This window comes from Protopterus annectens, chromosome 8.part1 (genome assembly GCF_019279795.1).
Source record: "Protopterus annectens isolate FY-2018-M chromosome 8.part1, PAN1.0, whole genome shotgun sequence".
Lineage (NCBI taxonomy): Eukaryota > Metazoa > Chordata > Ceratodontiformes > Protopteridae > Protopterus > Protopterus annectens.
In genome coordinates this window covers 496,546,335-496,554,034 of record NC_056742.1, presented here as the reverse complement: position 1 = coordinate 496,554,034, position 7,700 = coordinate 496,546,335, and the positions used below count along the sequence as shown (strand labels likewise).

The following is a 7,700-nucleotide window of genomic DNA, read 5'->3' as shown; positions in this document are numbered from 1 at the left end:
ACAAAGAAAAAATGTATATATTCTCACACGCATTTGTCTTCTGAGTTTATTAAGGAACTACTGTTTTGTTAACTTTGAACATTAAGCTTTAGACACAACTTATTTTTCCTTGAAAGAATAATTAAGACTGAATTTCTTTCCTTAGTCATGATTTTTGTTCATGCCATCATTAGATTAAAATGTTGTAAGAAAGCTCTAAGATGCACCTTAGAGCATCTAGAACCTTGTGATGTCTGGAAGCCTAGTGGCCAGACCCCCTGGTTTAATTCAATAACGTCCTCCAAAGTTATTGTAGTGGAATTCTGTCAGTTAGCATGTGTTAAAAGCATGAGTGAAAGTTAAAATGTAAGACAAAGAGTGAAAAAATAAGAGTAATCTAGCTAAATGACATGGGCAACAGTGGAGAAAAAATATGGGAGGAGCACTGGGGAGATGCAGTGGGGTTAATGTGCTCTGTGGGGCATGGAATACTTTGTCTAAAGCTCCTTTTGACCTAACGCTGGCCTTGCTGATTGCAGTCAGACATATGAGGTGTATATAGTCAGTAAAGTGTCCATAATGAGCAGTACATACTAAGGCAGTCAGTGAAGGAAAGAGAATGATTCCCATCTGTTGTTTTATCAAAGGTAATGGACACTGGCCTGCTGAAATAACACCCCAGCACATTCCATTTAGCTCCACCCATTCAGTTGCTTCCTGAAGCCCTTCCCCTCACTTTAAATTAACCAGCCACCATTGCATTCAAAAGACTTGGATTCTCACTTTCCCAAAGTACAAGCACTATTAAATTCATTAAGACAGTCTGAGCTTAGTGTTAAAGCATCACAGTGTATCGTTGAAATGACCAATATAAAATACCTTGGGTAGGCAATTATGGCAGGACTAATCAAACTAGAAAATTAAACGGTTGATGCTGTAAAGGAGTTTTCTGCTTCCCAGACAAATGAACAGACAATAGCTTTCTTTGAGCTTGCCACTCACAGAATACTGTTGAAAGCTCATTCCTCAGTTTACCTCCCTCGTATGTCATCTGGCAAAGCTGACAAAGGGGAAACTACTTAAATGAATCAAGTAGACACCAGAAACTAAAGAAGACTTTTCAAACAAAGAAGTGTAATTAGGGTGGAGCAAAAGGAACACCCTCCAGGTCACATGGCTTCAAGGGACATGACTGGTAGATTCATTTTTTTTTTTGTTTTTTTTTGTTTTATCTAGACTCCAAGATTGAAGGCAGGACTTTAGTTAATTGAATAACTGGGGGGTGTGGCTTGGCTACTGTACTGTAGGTAGCAAATCAACTATTCTGACGTTTGCATAAGGCTTTTTTTTCTTTTCATTTTTTTGCTCTACAGTTGAACAGCTGAGTTTGTGGGATTAGTACTGTAGTACAGGGAGGTATTTGGCCATGCTATGTGCCTCTGCTGCTTGAGATATATATATATATATATATATATATATATATATATATATATATATATGTGTGTGTGTGTGTGTGTGTGTGTGTGTGTGTGTGTGTGTGTGTGTATATACGCTTGGGAGGTGTGGGGGCTTATCTCCTTATATTGCTGGCTGCAGGGGGATTACTCCTCCAAAAACAAATTTAAAGGTGAACAATGACGGCTGATATTTGCTTTTTTTCTGTATTTGTGTCTTTGATTTCAGTGTATCAAGACTGCAATCCATGTTCTGTCATTTCAGGTGGAAGCCAGCAATGTGTTGCTTTGTTTAATATATATGCAGTTGTTTTTATAATAATAATTTATATAATGTATCACTGTTTAACATATACAGTTGTTCCTATAGTGACACTGTTGTTTAATGTACACAAATGATCTCTCTTTTTAACATACACAGATACTTCTATAATAACAAGTTACACAAATATTTGTTATACTAATATTGTGTCTGTGTTCATGTACTAACAATTCTCCTCTCTGTTTACTATATATAACTGTCCCTCTGGTAACAATGTTCTGCTCTGTGTTATACACAAGTCACTACAAAAACAATGTCTCTCTTTTAACATGCACAAATTTCCCTACACCAACAATGCACCTCTCTGTTTGAGGTACTAAACACATATTCCTAAATGCACCTCTCTGATTAATATGCACAAATGTTCCTATAGTAAAAGGACACACACACACTAGTCATTAAGAAAAAAGTCAAGAAAAGTGTTTATTTTAGGCAGTTATCTCAATGGGATATAACTTCAAAAGATTTCCTTTTTTTAGTTGTCTGTGCAAAACAAACCAGCTTAAAGGGCAACAGAAATAATATTCTCTACAGAACCATAGCTGAATCTTCTGACACCCCTCAACTATACACTGAAGGGCAAAAAAGTCCCATGTCCTGATCTGTACTCCTCAACTCTACATTAAGGAGAAGAGAAAGACTATAGGCCAGACTCATTAATGTCTACACTAAGTGTACATTATCTGTAATCAAAAACATCCCTACCACATTTGTTTTGCTTTCTAGTCCCTTAGAAATATTACACTAAGTGTAGACATAATGTACACATTGTGGTAACCTTTATGAATCCCCCTGAGTATTTAAAGTTGCAAGAAAATCATTAGGAAAACTAAAATTAGGAGGATGAAGATGTGAGTTATGCTTCTGCTAACAGCATACACTTAGTGTAGGTGTTAATGAATCTCAGGGATTGTGTACACTTAGTGTCGTCATTAATGAACCCGAGAGATCATGTACACTTAGTGTAGTCATTAATGAATCCCAGGGATCATGTACACTTAGTGTAGTCATTAATGAAGCCCAGGGATCATGTACACTTAGTGTAATCATTAATGAATTCCAGGGATCGTGTACACTTAGTGTAATCATTAATGAATCCCAGGGATCATGTACACTTAGTGTAGTCATTAATGAATCTCAGGGATCATGTACACTTAGTGTAGTCATTAATGAATCCCAGGGATCATGTACACTTAGTGTAGTCATTAATAAATCCCAGGGATCATGTACACTTAATGTAGGTGTTAATGAATCCCAGGAATCATGTACACTTAGTGTACGCATTAATGAAACCCAGGGATCGTGTACACTTAGTGTAGCCATTAATGAATCCCAGGGATCATGTACACTTAGTGTAGTCATTAATGAATCCCAGGGATCATGTACACTTAGTGCAGTCATTAATGAATCCCAGGGATTGTGTACACTTAGTGTAGTCATTAATGAATCCCAGGGATTGTATACACTTAGTGTAGTCATTAATGAATCCCAGGGATCAAGTACACTTAATGCAGGTGGTAATGTATCCCAGGGATCGTCTACACTTAGTGTATGCATTAATGAATCCCAGGGATCCTGTCCACTTAGTGTAGTCATTAATGAATCCCAGGGATTGTGTACACTTAGTGTAGTCATTAATGAATCCCAGGGATCATGTACACTTAGTGTAGTCATTAATGAATCCCAGGGATTGTATACACTTAGTGTAGTCATTAATGAATCCCATGGATCAAGTACACTTAATGCAGGTGTTAATATATCCCAGGGATCGTCTGCACTTAGTGTATGCATTAATGAATCCCAGGGATCCTGTCCACTTAGTGTAGTCATTAATGAATCCCAAGGATCGTGTACACATAGTGTAGTCATTAATGAATTACACTTAGTGTAGTCATTAATGAATCCCAAGGATCGTGTACACATAGTGTAGTCATTAATGAATCCCAGGAATCATGTACACTTAGTGTAGTCATTAATGAATCTCAGGGATTGTGTACACTTAGTGTAGTCATTCATGAATCCCAGGGATCATGTACACTTAGTGTAGTCATTAATGAATCCCAGGGATCATGTACACATAGTGCAGTCATTAATGAATCCCAGGGATCGTGTACACTTAGTGTACGCATTAATGAATCTCAGGGATCATGAAAACTTAGTGTAGTCATTAATGAATCCCAAGGATCGTGTACACTTAGTGTAGTCTTTAATGAATCCCAGGGATCATGTACAGTTAGTGTATTCATTCATGAATCTGAGGGATCCTGTGCAGTTAGTGTACACATTAATGAATCCCAGGGATTGTGTGCATTTAGAGTAGGTGTTAATGAATTCCAGGGATCATGTACACTTAGTGTAGGCATTAATGAATCCCAGGGATCGTGTACAGTTAATGTAGGCATTAATGAATCCCAGGGATTGTGTACACTTAGTGTACGCATTAATGAATCCCAGGGATTGTGTACACTTAGTGTAGGCATTAATGAATCCCAGGGATCCTGTCCACTTAGTGTAGTCATTAATGAATCCCAGGGATCGTGTACACTTAGTGTAGTCATTAATGAATCCCAGGGATCATGTACACTTAGTGTAGTCATTAATGAATCTCAGGGATCATGCACACTTAGTGTAGTCATTCATGAATCCCAGGGATCATATACACTTAGTGTAGTCATTAATGAATCCCAGGGATCATGTACAGTTAGTGTAGTCATTAATGAATCCCAGGGATCATGTACACATAGTGTAGTCATTAATGAATCCCAGGGATCGTGTACACTTAGTGTATGCATTAATGAATCCCAGGGATCATGTAAACTTAGTGTAGTCATTAATGAATCCCAAGAATCATGTACACTTAGTGTAGTCATTAATGAATCCCAGGGATCATGTACAGTTAGTGTATTCATTAATGAATCTGAGGGATCCTGTGCAGTTAGTGTACACATTAATAAGGGATTGTGTGCATTAAGTGTAGGTGTTAATGAATTTCAGGGATCATGTACATTTAGTGTAGGCATTAATGAATCCCAGGGATTGTGTATACTTAGTGTACGCATTAATGAATCCCAGGGATTGTGTACACATAGTGTAGGCATTAATGAATCCCAGGAATCATGTACAGTTATTGTAGTCATTAATGAATCCCAGGGATCATGTACACTTAGTGTAGTCATTAAGGAATCCCAGGAATTATGTACACTTAGTGCAGGTATTAATTAACCCCAGGGATCATGTACACTTAGTGTAGTCATTAATGAATCTTAGGGATCATGTGCAGTTAGTGTACACATAAATGAATCTCAGGGATCATGTACACTTAGTGTAGGCATTAATGAATATCAGGTATCATGTGCAGTTAGTGTAGTCATTAATGAATCCTAGGGATCATGTACGCTTAGTGTAGGCATTAATGAATCCCAGGGATCATGTACACCTAGTGTATGCATTAATGAAACACAGGGATCATGTACACTTAGTGTAGGCATTAATGAATTCCAGGGATCTTGTGCAGTTAGTGTACACATTAATGAATCCCAGGGATTGTGTACAGTTAGTGCAGCCATTAATGAAACCAAGGGATTGTGTACACTTAGTGTAGGCATTAATGAATCCCAGGGATTGTGTACACTTAGTGTAGTCATTAATGAATCCCAGGGATTGTCTACACTTAGTGTAGTCATTAATGAATCCCAGGAATCGTGTACATCTAGTGTAGTCATTAATGAATCCCAGAGATCATGTACACTTAGTGTAGTCATTAATGAATCGCAGGGATTGCGTACACTTAGTGTAGGCGTTAATGAATCCCAGGGATCATGTACAGTTAATGTAGTCATTAATTAATCCCAGGGATCATGTACACTTAGTGTAGTCATTAATGAATCCCAGGGATCATGTACACTTAGTGTAGTCATTAATGAATCCCAGGGATCATGTACAGTTAGTGAATTCATTAATGAATCTGAAGGATCCTGTGCAGTTAGTGTACACATTAATGAATCCCAGGGATTGTGTGCAGTTAGTATAGGTGTTAATGAATCCCAGGGATCATGTACACTTAGTGTAGTCATTAATGAATCCCAGAGATTGTGTACACTTAGTGTAGTCATTAATGAATCCCAGGATTGTGTACACTTAGTGTAGGCATTAATGAATCCCAGGGATCGTGTGCAATTAGTGTACACATTAATGAATCCCAGGGATCATGTACACTTAGTGTACGGATTAATGAATCCCAGGGATTGTGTACACATAGTGTAGGTGATAATGAATCCCAGGGATCATGTACACAGTGCAGGCAATAATGAATCCCAGGGATTGTGTACACTTAGTGTTGGCATTAATGAATCCCAGGGATCATGTACAGTTAATGTAGTCATTAATGAATCCCAGGGATCGTGTACACTTAGTGTAGTCATTAATGAATCCCAGGGATCATGTACAGTTAGTGTATTCATTAATGAATCTGAGAGATCCTGTGCAGTTAGTGTACACATTAATGAATCCCAGGGATTGTGTGCAGTTAGTATAGGTGTTAATGAATCCCAGGGATCATGTACACTTAGTGTAGTCATTAATGAATCCCAGAGATTGTGTACACTTAGTGTAGTCATTAATGAATCCCAGGATTGTGTACACTTAGTGTAGGCATTAATGAATCCCAGGGATCGTGTGCAATTAGTGTACACATTAATGAATCCCAGGGATCATGTACACTTAGTGTACGCATTAATGAATCCCAGGGATTGTGTACACATAGTGTAGGTGATAATGAATCCCAGGGATCATGTACACAGTGCAGGCAATAATGAATCCCAGGGATTGTGTACACTTAGTGTTGGCATTAATGAATCCCAGGGATCATGTACAGTTAATGTAGTCATTAATGAATCCCAGGGATCGTGTACACTTAGTGTAGTCATTAATGAATCCCAGGGATCATGTACAGTTAGTGTATTCATTAATGAATCTGAGAGATCCTGTGCAGTTAGTGTACACATTAATGAATCCCAGGGATTGTGTGCAGTTAGTATAGGTGTTAATGAATCCCAGGGATCATGTACACTTAGTGTAGTCATTAATGAATCCCAGAGATTGTGTACACTTAGTGTAGTCATTAATGAATCCCAGGGATCGTGTATACTTAGTGTAAGTGTTAATGAATCCCAGGGATCATGTACACTTAGTGTAGGCATTAATGAATCTCAGGGATCATGTACAGTTAGTGTAGGCATTAATGAATCTCAGAGATTGTGTACACATAGTGTAGGTTTTAATGAATCCCAGGGATCATGTGCAGTTAGTGTAGTCATTAATGAATCCCAGGCATTGTGTACACTTAGTGTAGGTGTTCATGAATCCCAGAGATCGTGTGCAGTTAGTGTACACATTAATGAATCCCAAGGATCATGTACACTTAGTGTAGGCATTAATGAATCTCAGGGATCATGTACAGTTAGTGTAGGCATTAATGAATCCAAGGGATTGTGTACATTTAGTGTAGGCATTAAAGAATCCCAGGGATCATGTACAGTTGGTGTAGTCATTAATGATTCCCAGGGATTGTGTACACTTAGTGTAGGTGTTAATGAATCCCAGGGATCATGTACAGTTAGTGTACACATTAATGAATCACAGGGACTATGTACACTTAGTGTAGGCATTAATGAATCCCAGGGTTATAATCATTCTGTTTTCAAACTGTAACCACTTGAGCTCTACAATCCATAATGCAGCATCAGAATTAATTTTTGTATTGGCATTCAGAAATGCAGGTACAGAAATGAATTATTGTACACTACCGATCTACTGGTATATCCCGATCGTACTCCTTAGCACCTGCTACCTTCACCACATCCTAGATGCACTTCTGATGCTGGAAATCAAAGATTTAAGTTAACAGCTAAGACTGGGCACAAACGTTGTTCCTGGGTTGAATGTTA

At 38.1% G+C, this 7,700-nt stretch overlaps 1 protein-coding gene across 1 annotated transcript in view; it reads left to right on the top strand.

Annotated features, from left to right (window-relative positions):
• Window positions 1–7,700, top strand: part of LOC122810164 (cadherin-4-like) — a 368,858-nt gene that overhangs the window by 167,081 nt on the left and 194,077 nt on the right. The window lies entirely within an intron of this gene.